We start from the raw sequence: 13,487 nt of genomic DNA, 5'->3' as shown, positions 1-13,487 counted from the left end.
GGGCCTACTAATCTATCGACCACCAGGCCCCCTTGGGGTGTTTTTAGAAGAGGTATCTAATGCAATGGCTAGTTTGCTTTAAAAAAAAAACAATATCATAAAACTTGGATACCTGAATCTCCACATAGAGGAAAAAAGTAACACAAGTACGAAGAGAATATTATCAGATCTATAAAGTCTACAATTGATTCAACTGGTAGAAACAGCTACACATATTAAAGACCACATCTTGGATGTGGTAATCACCAATGTCCCCGATCTAACTGTGGCCTCCCCTGTCCCAGTGCCTTGGGCAGACCACTATTTTGTACCATTTAAGGAACAAAAGACAGGGAACAAACATAGAAGTACTACACAGAAGAACGAGGTATTGAAAAGACGCTGGGATAAGATTAACCCAGACAATTGGGGGGATACTCTGACAGAGACAGCAAATTCACAATTAGAAATACCAGGGTCAGTTGAAGAAGCCTACTCACAATGGGAATCTTGGATCACACACTCACTGGATACCGTAGCACCTAAGACCATTCACATACATAGAACTAGACCTAGAGCAGAAGGATGGTTTAACTCACAATTATTGGTAAAAAAAAGAGTGTAAAAAGATCGAAAGAGAGTGGAGAAAGTGTTATGATCCCAAACTCAAAACAAAGTATAAAGTGGCCATCAGGAAGTATGAAAACATCAAATTGAGCCAAGACAAATTTTTTGAGGAGAAAATTAGGGGAGGCACAGAACTCCTCTAGAGAACTGTTTTCAATAATTAAAACCCTGACCAATTCAGTTACCAGCAGTAGTCCGTCCGAATCATCAGAGGGCAGATGTAACACCCTAGCTTCATACTTCCTCTCAAAGGTGACGGATGTTTACAGTGGCTTTAGAACAGATATAGCCCACCTAACAGAGAAGGAGAAAGAACATGTAGGGGCACCCTTACAACAGGTCATCACTAATTTTCCTAATAGGGAACAAAAGGACCTAGAATCCCTAATAGATATAGTGAGATCGGGCTCACCCTTAGATCCAGCACCCCCCCCCCATATCCTCAAATTAGTAGCACCGATTGTGGAACCCACTCTAATAAAGATTATGAATCAATCTCTAGACACTGGCATAGTCCCAAGGGGGTGGAAACATGCTGTGATAAAACCATTACTAAAAAAAGCCAATGCGGACCAATCATTACCAGAAAATTATCGCCCTATCTCCTTATTGCCATATGCTGGCAAGCTATTGGAAAAACATGTCAATAAGAGCTTGACAGAATTCCTGGAGACTAACCACTGTCTCCACCACTCACGGATGGGGTTCAGGACACAACATAGCACTGAATCTGCCCTGTTGATAGTGGTGGAGGAGTTAAAACAGTCACTAGTTATAGTTTAACCTGCAGCATTGCTCTTACTAGATTTGAGCACAGCCTTCGATATGGTAAATCACTGTATAATATGTAGAAGGTTTCTGGATAAGGGAATAAAAAGAGTGGCACTTAAGTGGATAACTTCATTTCTGGATGGACTCTCATTCCGAGTACAGGAAAATAATACCTGCGCCAAAACTATGTCACTCAAGTGTGGAGTTCCTCAGGGCTCAACCCTGAGTCCAACACTTTTTAATGTGTACGTGGAGCCTTTCGCCAAAATTGGACTGGAGTTTGAAATCTACATGACCTCGTATGCTGACGACACGCAGCTGATCATCTCCCTGGATCCTAAAAATTGCAGGGATGGTGAGAGACTGTCTTCATGTCTGATTAAAGTGAAGGAATGGATGACGGCAAGCTGCCTAAAGTTAAACGGTGAAAAAACTGAACTGCTACTTATCGGAAACAAGGCAATACCTAGACCGATAATAAACTGGTCTGCATGTTAGGGTAAACCACCCACCCCAGCAGATACAGGGAAAATGTTGGGGTTCTGGCTAGAAACAAACCTTTCCATGACTTCACAAGCCAATAAAGTCACAGCAACTTGCTTTGTGCTTCTTAGAAGTCTACGGAATTTTTTTTAACAGAATACCCACTCAACTAAGGAAGACAGTGATCCACTCGCTGGTCACCTCGCGACTGGATTATGGAAATTCACTCTTCCTAGTGGCACCCAAAAATGTTATCCAGAAGCTGCAGATAGCCCAAAATGCAGGCGCAAGATTACTGTGTAACGTCCCAGTATGGGAATCAGTGAAAATGCATCTGAAGAAACTTCACTGGCTCCCAGCAGAGGCCAGAATAAAGTTCAAAACCTTGGTCCTTACCCATAGAGCACAACATAAAAAAGGCCCCAAAAAAATAAGGAATCTGATCTCGCCCTACATCTCAAAGAAACAGCTGCACTCTAACGCAGAAGAGAGACTAGTTCAAACCAAGGTCTATAGGGAAAAATGGGGAGGAAGGCCTTTCTCCCACTTGGCCCCTAAATTGTGGAACTCCCTACCATTGGAACTGAGGCGAATAGCGGGGGAACCACAATTCCCCCCAAAAAGTTAAAACATGGCTGTTCACACAATATCTGTAAGGTTTTACTTGCCCAACTTCAGTATCAAATTGCAAAACGCTGGGAAGCCTACGGGCAGCCATGCGCTCTATGAATCCTTCATTCATTCATTATAACCTCGCGGTAAATGCTATCTTTGGAATGGCTGCATCAAAACATGTCGTGTTTGGTGTCAAACACTTTGGAATCCTACCCCCCCCCGACAGTTATGGCGGCAGGGGTGGAATTCCACCCTTCTAGAGGGAGAAGACATGTACACACTTACTAACCCGGTAGAAGTTAAACAGAGCCCCAGCATCACAAAATGGATGCTGCTGCTACAGACACAAGTCAGACCTCCTGCTGCTGGACGAAACTCCGTCAGGGGAGGCCTGAACAATAGGTTTCCGGTCCAGGGAGGTGCCAGCACCTCTCCAGACAGGGGTTAGTGTGTTGGGGCAGAGTGGGTTGCATTCAGAGAATGCTTTTCAGACAGTGCCTGGGGCACACAAGGTGTCCCTGTGCATTTCCCAGTTCAAACTGGTTGCTGGGGCATTCAGCCCCAGCTCTGGTGCAAAACTGGACAAAGGGGAAGGGGTATAACCACCCCCTCCCCAGGTCCTCTCATAGGTGGGACCCTAGTATTAGTCCAACCCCTAAACTTAGTATAAGTATAGGAACCCAGCCTCTAGGACTTTAGACTAACCTGGACCCAACTCTGAAACAGAAATCTTGGACCTTCGACATTCCATATCAACTGGAAGACAGAAGAAATCTCCCTTGGGGTCAAGGAGTGACTCCCCTGTTCAAACAGGCACCAAAGACGCATCTAGCCGGTCTGCATTTTCAAGGCTCCCGAAGAATCTGTGACACAGGACATAGCCTTCCAGACATCTCCAAGGCTGATACGAGTCCCCAGAAGAGCTGAGACCTGTAGCTATCACGAGAAACATGGGACCGGAACTCCTGGACATCTTGCACATTTGCTAGTGCATCAACTTCCCGAGCTTTCCCGAAGTTGTGCATTGGGCTACTTGTAGTCCAAGCCCTGAGCACCTTTTGCACCGAAGCTTAGAGTCCTACACTTAACGAGTGTTCCGTGGGCCCGCTTTCAGCATTTCAGCTCGAGGCTCCTTCGCGATCCCTAGTCCATCGACTGGTGAGTCCCCACGAAGGACAATCCTTTGTTTCTTGGGCTTCCCTGATTACTCTAGGTGAGCCCTGACTCTCCTCCAAAGGGTGAGTCCCTCAGACCATGCTCGTCTGCTCTGAAGCCAGTCTTGTCATCTTGCGTGAGTTGCTGTTGCCAAAGCTTGCTGGATCCAATCCGGATACCGATGCTGCAGCACTCGACATCCTACACGGGACAGCTCGAATCCAGCTCCTGGTTGTCATCGACGCCTCCTGGACCTCGTGGCTGAAGAGTCTAGCTTCACCTCCATCACTTGAAAGCACCCGACATTGGCAGGCATCTTCTTGTCGCCTTCCTGGTCACTGGCTAGTGACCCAGACTCTGTTCCCTCTGCTTTCAAGTTCTTCAGATCTCCGATCCACCCTTGGATTCATCCGGACACTCTTCACCTGGACGCTGCAGCACTTCTTTGCAGCTCTGCATTGGAAGCAACGACGAAACCCGACACGAAAAAAAACCTATGCACCCGGCTTCCCTGGGTGAGGTATCACGAGTACTTCGGGGCTCCAGTGGGTCTTGATTCTCGAATTGGTCAGTACTGGAAGGGTTTTACCATAATCCACTCATAAGTGTACTTAAACTCTAAACTTGTAACTCTAACTTTCTCCCTAGAAGTCAATAGTGATTTGCTGCTGTCTTTAGACACTGCACGCGTCCCCTGTGGGTCTCCTGCTTCCCTACTTTGGGTGGTTCCTGGTTGCCCCAGCGGTTGTAGAGGCTCTAGGCCTGTTCTCTATATTGCGAGCCATACTTATACCACTTTCTTAGTATATGGTTTGTGAGGCCCCTAGGACAAAAAGTATACTGTGCTAATTTACTGTGTGCTATTTAAGTTCTTGTATTTTACTTTTGCCTCTATCCTCATAAAGAGACTAAGAGGGGTGTGTTTAGAATAAATACATATACTTTACATTATATATATATATATATATATATGTATATATATATATATATATATATATATATATATATATATATATATATATATATATATATATATATATATATATATATATATATATATATACACTTTACATATATATATATATATATATATCCACCGCTTGGCTCCCTTCCTCTTCGTTAGGCGCTACTTTCCCGGTCGCGTTACTCCTGCGGTTGAGCCAACCGCTGACAATTCACAACAGGTTTTCCCCGGTCCCGGGGATGGGTGGAGTCGCAGAAAAAACGGCAATCAATCGCTTACTTTAGTGAAAGTTCCATATTTATTTCATAAATCCATTGGGGGGTCAAAAAACAAAAAACAACCAACGCGTTTCGACAGCGTCCGCTGTCTTGATCACGGTCAGTTTTGTGCGTGGACCCCCCCAATAAATTTATGAAATAAATATGGAACTTTCACCAAAGTAAGCGATTGATTGCCGTTTTTTCTGCGACTCCACCCATCCCCGGGACCGGGGAAAACCTGTTGTGAAATATATATATATATATATATATATATATATATATATATATATATGATGTGGTGTTCTTTTCATTTGGTCATTCAAGAGATTATAGACTGGTAAAACAAGCTGCTTTACATTCCTTCAAGACTTAGCCTGAAGGTGCCCACTAAACCATGGACATAAAATGACAGGCCAACTTCTCACAAGATGCACATACTGTCACCAAGCAACCTGCGTTGACTTCAACAAAACTCTGATCTAGGAACTGCTGTGCCGATTTACAGGAACACCAGTTGACCATTTTCTCCAGACACAGATTCAGTAGAGGGCACAAATTCAAAGGCATAGTCCTGATAATGTGCCACTAAGGGACTCATCAGCAGTTCCAGATCCAGGGCAGCGGGCGTCTGTGGATCAAGGCATATGTCTAGTGCCCATTTAAAGGGGCAGAGGGTGTAATGAAATACAGGTTGCAGGCAGGTGAAGTAAAAACGGCGGAAGATTAAGAGTAAAGGTAACAGCTATCTATATTGTTAAGGTAAACAGCAATCCACTTCCAATGCCTGTAGCGGAACATTGCCAAAGAGCTGAAGCCTATGTGTACAGTAGTGCTGGAGGGATGCACGGTCTGAGGTGGCGGCAGAAGGGACATCCATTATGGAAAAGCAGCAACATGATGAGAATGCCGCAAGTTAGAAACAGCAGTACCTGGAATCCACCAAACCCGCTGGAACAAATAGAGGGGCTGATTTACAAGCCTCTTGCACCACTTTTGTGTCACTTGTAAAATTGGAAAAGAGACATATAAGTGGCGCAGGAGACTTGTAAATAAGCCCCTGAGTGTAGAAAAGCTAGAATGACTCCAAAGACAGTTTGGAAAATAGTGACGAGGCAAGAGCCCACAAGTTAAAAAAATGTGGGCTACATCGCGATATCAGAAGCATTAAATACTTGATGTATCGATTCGCTGAAATGCGGGGGAAGATATGTATACAATAAAGACTGAATTTTAACAGTAGTTCTAGCAACCTGCAATTCAAAGGTCTCGTGGGCAGATGTGGGAGCCACTTCTAGTTGGAACAATAATGATTTGAGTCTGCTTAGCTTGATGAAATCTGCTTTCAAAGTTGGAATGGAAGGCCACAATGAGCGATCTACTATCCCATGCAGAGGGGGAAACAGGAGGTTGTTGCAACAAGTGACAAACTGGGAAACGGATACAATATACTGGACTTCTGCCCGCATACCGATACAGTCTTGATTACTAAGCATAAGATAGCTTCCATCTGGAAGTACAATAACGAAGGGGAGAATTGTGGTAACTAGAGTTTCTTTTAATTAACAAGCCAAAGTAGGCACTAAAACATTACAGGCGCCGTGACTTTTAACATGTTGACAAACAAGTGAATGATAGGCAGTGGAGTCACAATCCTTTCCCGTAAGGAAAATTCCTCTATCTGCACGTTCACAGCTATAGGTAAATGACAGGATCAATAAGTCATGGATGTAGGTGTTCCCAAGGGGTTCATATCTACCTACCGGAAGATCTTTCATGCAAGCTTCAAACTGAAATGTAGATATAGGCAAGGAGATAACCCCATGTATTAACCATACCGCTGAAGGCTTATTAGCTATGTGGAATTTTTTCTTATTTCTCTAACTGTAGTGAAGTGTAAGTTGAATCAATTATAGCCATCGATTGTTGTTTGTCTGTTAAGTACAGTTCAGGTAATGCCAAGGGGCTAGTCCATTTTTAAGTGTTTGAAGTGTCCAAATAAACTGCATAATGGATCTGAGCTGACTCTGACCATGATACAAAATCAACATATCATTCTGTACAAGATCAATAACAGATGACACAATGATGTTAAAATTATAAATACAGGATGATAACGTATTAATACTATTGTCTACTAAAGCAAGTACTTTATCCAACTTATCTTGATCAATTTGTCTTAAGCTCATGGCAGCTTCAATTTGTGATGATTTCCTTATTTTATTTTAGGCTGCATAAAGAAAACTTTTAGAACTAGAGGACTTGGGACCCAGAAAAAAATCTGAAAAATTCACGTCATCGGACAGAAGCGAAAGATGTTTCACTGCAGACAGTGTAAAATGTTCCAACATTTGCTGGCATAACTTTACCACTAAATAGGTGGTAATAATGTTAGACTAGGTTGACGTGGAGCACTATGGATCTGGTCTATCTGATTTGAAACCAGGGGTGAAGTTAAGAAAAACAAGCATGATACCAATTTGTGTCTACTGGCTTCAATAACTACCCACAAGAAATCGAAAATCACAAGTAAAATGTACCAGTTTGTATAATATAATTTAACTGGGTGTCTGTATAATTTATGTAAGATTGCCAATTATCAAAGTGGGCAATAGAAAGGAATTGTCAGGGAAATCAGCTGTATAACTTTAGCCAATTCCAGACAAGTAATTTGTTAAAACCTTTCAATTAGGAAAATAATTTGTGTAGGAAGGTTTGAAATAAGATTTCTGGGCCCTGATCTTGCCAGGCTTTTGTACCAGAAAATTGATTTTAGGTAAATATTGTCTTTCCAATAATCATAACCCTTAAGAGCCAGCTGGTCATCAAATGAAGCTGCATATATTAGTTTGGTCTGAGTAAGCATATACTTTTGCGACTTTGTTAGAACCAATTTAAAATGTTGGTTGTTGGGCCTGAAAGACCATAACTTGTAAAATATATTTACTTGCCTGTCTTTTTTTTTTAACTGCCCTGTAGTGTAGTTGAACAATGTTCCCATTGTCCATAATTAAAATGGGAACGCTGTCCACTTGCCCTATGCAGAAAATGATATCCATAACAGCGCTAACAGAACATCTCAGGGTAGTGTGCAGAATTAAGATATAAATAACTGATGCAAACACAGTGTAATATTCTAATTCACAAAGCATTGAATTCATAGTGGTAACATCCCAGTTATCTGCTGGTAACTCCGGTATTATTACATCACCCACAGAAACTTTGAACAAATATGGAATCTGCAGAGTCTTTGTTGGACCAAATATATTGAAAGGAACCTTATTCCAAACAATTCCAGCAATCACTGAAACGACTGAAATGTTGACAAGGGACAAGTCTATTTATAATTTATGTGAGGAGGAATGTGGAGCCAGCACCCTGTCAACCAGCTCTGTTGCAGAACGTTCTGGAATGTAATTGCCATTAATTGGAAAGAAAAATACTGTACTGAATCCAATCCAAATGAATAAAAGAACCAAAGAGAATATCATCCAACTATATATATCTAAGGAGGGACTAGATAAGTGCGTTTAAACCAAGAAATAAAAACACAAATCCGCCCTGCTGGTGATTGCAGAACCAAAGACTAGGAAAACTGTCAGACGAGAAATGGTCTTGATTCATGTAGTACCCAGGGGAACTCAAATGGAAAACAGGAGGCTGCGGATCAGCAGTCAGATTTGAAAAATGGAACTCAGAAGGGACATACAACGTCAGAACAGTATAAACGGCATCCATAGTAGAAGATGGAGAAGCAGAAACAGGTACCAAATCGACAGAGGTTTCGAGCTCCCACCTTAGCAGCCGGGGGAAAGAAGCAATGGTGGAGCTCATTAGCTGCAAAGAAAGTTTTTGCAAGAGGCCACTACTGGGCATACCATGAAGAATTGGCCATAAGGTGTGGCTTGACATGTTCAATGGAAACAAAGCGATTTTCTTTATGACCTAGAAGCGATGGCAAAATCACAGTCTGTGTACCCTGGATACCAAGGACTGGAAGAGGAGCCCAGTACGTTGGCCGAATACTTTCTTGAGGGCTAATTTTTCAGGAATGATGTCTCCAACCATGGGAAGCCAACCAAGAACAGGAATTTGAAGCTCAGTACTCAAGAAAGAGCTGGAGACAAATATGTGCCAGCCGGAGGGTCACAGCAGATCCTGCAAGACAGCACAGTGGTTATTTACATCAAAGATCATGGCTGCCGCCACACGTCTGGATCATCAAGGTCTGAAACATATCTTGATGCCAAAGAGCATTCGGTATGGGGTCCACCCACCCAGATATGGTTTGGGAAGATTAATTAATGCCTGTTGATCCTCATAGAGATTATTAAACCAACCACGCCTAATACCTAATACTCTAGCCGTTAAGGATTGCTTTAAGTCATGGTATCATTCTCTCCCCAACAGAATTGCCCTCAGGCCTATACGGAGAAGAAGAATGCACCTACAAACACATGGACCTTATTGAATTAGGCTATGCTTTGGAAGCCAAAGCTGGACATTGGTTGAGTGTAATGCATGAGAGGCATAAGTACCAACAAAGACATGCACATCTTTAATAACAGTTAGAGTTTCAGTTGAGCTCTGTGGCCAAACCCAGAGTAACCTGGAGCATTCAAAATAAACGTGAATCTAGTATCAGAAATTAAAGGACCGCAATGATCTGGATAAGCACAGCGAAAAAGGCTGATTCAAAAGAAAGAAATGTGCCTGAGGTGGATGGGACACAGTAAAAGTTTAAATTTATTGACAGATGTCACAACATCAAACATATTTTCTGGTTAGCTGGTGTAACCTTGCATCCAATAAGGTTGTTGTAAAAGGGAAATAGTGGCAGCCCTCTTGCATGTGCCGAAGCAACTCCTTCAAGTGCTGCAACTATTAAAGAATTTTTGCGGTCAATAGCGATTCTCATACCCTTTCTTGTTTTATGTTGTCCTCCTTTTGATGTACCCTATGTTCACAGTTGATGCCATCTGTACCATGTCTGACTTATCTACACGCCGAGCAGTGGTACAACCTTTTTACTACCAGGAGGTGCAGTCTTTGGACTGCTTGTAATCAATGTTATGTAATTTATTTGCCACATCCTCTCCTGTTTAGAGCTTGATTCTGTGCTATTGAAAAACATTTACTCACAATGAACGGGCATTGCTCGGATAGTCTACCTAAAAATGTTGAAAATACTTATAAAAAACCTTTAAACAAAAAAAAACCTTCCAGTCAAGGTTGGGTAGCGATCATCAACCCCCGGTATTGTTATAAAAGGAACCAGCTGCTCATTCAGTAATATGAATATTTGGAAGGAAAACCTTTAGGTAAAGCGTTGCCTGATTGAAAAGCACAGACGACAGCCAAGATATCATTATCAACGCGTGTCTTAGAACACGTAACTGCTGCTATCTTACATGTGGCTACTACAGATTTGGCTGTCTCATCAGTTATAGAATTTCCTAGTGTATGTGCTCCTACACGTTGATGAACTAATGTACAAATGACATGAGCTTGTGGCAATTTACCTTTAAAATCTGCCACATTAACCCAATGTATTTTACGCTTAATTGTGCTACATTTGGAATCCTTAAAGTAATTTTGTCACCAAAAATGCAAATTATCATTAAATGATTGTACACAATAAAACCAATCACACACTATAACTGTGGGGAACTCAGGATCTGTACGTTCAAGTGCAAGAAGCAAACTTTTAAGCTCAGCCAATGAGGAGTGCAGTCTCCTAGAGACTGAGCGTGATTGGTAGAAGGATGAAAAACACCGTCTGACATAGTGCCCAAAACGATGGTGCATGCTGTTGAGTATTGTTGTTTAGAACCTATAGCCAGTTGTGCCGAACCATTGGTGTAAATATTACAATTGTATTAACCAAGAGGAAGAAAAGAAGAGGGTACAGGATAAACATGCTTATATTGGAAAAATTCCTGTATCTGTAGAGAAGGGTAAAAAAAACAAAGTCAACATCAACTGCTGTTAAGGATGTAGCCCAATTTATCCACCGGAGATTAAGGGCTTTTGAATTAGGAATGCTAGCTTTTGTGACAGCCTCCATGGATTGGCACAGGAAAAACAAGAATAATGTGTTTACCTTGAGCTAAAGGGTGTTCTTTGAGGACGGCCATCTGGACTGCTGTCAGTAATTTTTCAATGGATGCAAAACACATTTCCGCCAGGAAATATATAAATGCGATTTATTTGCAATAGGAACCGTATCACTTTCATTGAATGTGATATAGGTAAAACCAATAGCACCCAGTAAAATTCAGATGACCACATTAGTTGTATTAAGACATGTATGTAAATGTCGCATTTCAAGCAAATCAGACTGTAAAGATCTGAGAGTCTCAATATGTGTCGACATCCAGCAGGAAGCTGAAAAATCTGAATGTATCAAAGCACAGAGCAATTTGATATGTTGTGCATAGTCTTGAATGTAGGTCCTTCTGAAATTCAAAAAGCCAAGGAAAGATTGTAATTTCTTAAGATAATTAGGTGGCTGTAATTAAGCACATTTTGCAAAAAGTGAGGGGCCAATCTCAAGACTAAATCCCAGGAAAGAACAGAACGAGAAAACAACTGCAGTTTCTGAGTGAAAATATGTGTTGCGCAAAGGTGATTATATAGTAACGTATGCAAAACTAATGTGGGTTATGTTGTGCACAGTTAGGCTAACATATGCAAAACTACAATGGGGCAGGTGCCAAACACATGACAGAAAGTTTCAGGGGATGCTCATCCGGCCGCCTCCTTACCATGGCTCCCCTGAGAGGCCAAGGCTCCTGCTCATGTTAATAACAGGACCCAGTCAGATACGAAGGCTTCTACCCTTCCAGCCACTTCTTGCGTAACCGTGGTGCCTGAGGAGAGGACTCTTCTTTCTACGCAACTAAGAGTGGGAGGGGGTTTGGCCTTGTTCCTAGACAAGTGGACGGCCTTAACGGTTGATGCTTGGATACTGCAGACGGCGCAAGGGTTCAAAATAGAGTGCATGGCTTCTCTCGTGCAAACTTCCTGATCACATCCCCTACATTTTTCCCAAGAGGATTCAGTACTCATAGAACAGGAAATCAGGGGCTTGTGCGAAAATGGGCAATTGCTCCCACCGTCTTACACCTCATCATATAATTTAACTGGGTTCTTAAGTAATTTTTTTCCTGGTGAAAAAAAAGAGACAGCAGGCATCGCCCGATTATCAACCTCAGTAAAGTTCAATGAGTGGTTGTCCTGCCGTCATTTCAAGATGGAGGGCATCCATCTGCTGCGTGATCTCCTCCGACCAGGGGCCTGCTTAGTATAATTGGACCTCAAGGAAGTTCATCTATTGATCCCAATATTTTCCCCACATTGTCGATTCTTGCAGTTGGTGTGGGGCCACCAGGTATTAGAATTCAAGGTGCTACTGTTCGGCCTATCCTCTGCACCATTTTTTTCACAAAGTACTCAAGCCGGTGGTGGAACTCCTTTACAGCTGGGGCCTGTGGATGATTGTCTATCTAGGTGATATCCTCCTGATGCACGAGTGATCCCCGACACTGGCAACTCAACTCAAGACATTCATGGACCTACTGGAATGGTTGTTGTTCTTGCAGGTACCAGTACAACAGACAACGTTTCCGGTATTTGTCATTTTCCAAGGAATATATCCTCAGCCTGTCCTCCAAGGAGGTGGCGAAGATCAGACATATACTCAGGAAAACCCTGTCCCGTCAGTCCACGTCCCTACAGCAGTTGGCCAGCCTATTGGGTCTTCTAGCGGCGTCTACCCAGGCGATCTTTCCGGGCCCTTCAGTGGCTGACAGCGTTCCACTTACGCAGAGGCCTGAAGGACTCCGAGTCTGTCCCATCAAGGAGTGTCTCCCGTGTTCAAACAGGCAGCAAAGAAGCATCTTGTTGGTCTGCATTTTCAAGGCTCCTGAAGGATCCCGAAGAATCTGCGACACAGGATACAGCCTTTCAGACATCTCCAAGGCTGATAGGAGTCTACAGCAGAGCTGAGACCTGTAGCTATCACGAGAGACATGGGACCGGAACGCCTGGACATCTTGCACATTTGCTAGTACATCAACTTCCCGAGCTTTCCCGAAGTTGTGCATTGGGCTACTTGTAGTCCAAGCCCTGAGCACCTTTTGCACCGAAGCTTAGAGGCCTACACTTAACGAGTGTTCTGTGGGCCCGCTTTCAACATTTCAGCTCGAGGCTCCTTCGCGATCCCTAGTCCGTCGACTAGTGAGTCCCCACGAAGGACAATCTTTTTTTTCGTGGGCTTCCCTGGTTGCTCTAGACGAGCCCTGACTCTCCTCCAAACGGTGAGTCCCTCAGACCATGCTGGTCTGCTCTGAAGCCAATCTTGTCATCTTGCGTGGGTTGCTGTTGCCAAGGTTTGTTGGGTACAATCTGGATACCGATGCTGCAGCACTCGACATCCGACGTGGGACAGCTCGAATCCAGCTCCTGGTTGTCATCGACGCCTCCTGGACCTCGTGGCTGAAGAGTCTAGCTTCACCTCCATCACTTGAAAGCACCCGACATTGGCAGGCATCTTCTTGTCGCCTTCCTGGTCACTGGCTAGTGACCCAGACTCTGTCCCCTCTGCTTTCAGGTTCTTCATATCTCCGATCCAC

The 13,487-nt window shown here is 43.2% G+C and overlaps 1 protein-coding gene across 1 annotated transcript in view; it reads right to left on the bottom strand.

Moving 5' to 3' along the window:
* Positions 1 to 13,487, bottom strand: part of LOC147683513 (alpha-1,4-N-acetylglucosaminyltransferase-like) — a 319,098-nt gene that overhangs the window by 130,742 nt on the left and 174,869 nt on the right. The gene's annotated exons all lie outside the window — the stretch shown is intronic.

The sequence above is a fragment of the Lissotriton vulgaris genome, chromosome 11, assembly GCF_964263255.1.
Source record: "Lissotriton vulgaris chromosome 11, aLisVul1.2, whole genome shotgun sequence".
NCBI lineage: Eukaryota > Metazoa > Chordata > Amphibia > Caudata > Salamandridae > Lissotriton > Lissotriton vulgaris.
This window is presented reverse-complemented; position numbering and strand designations above follow the sequence as displayed.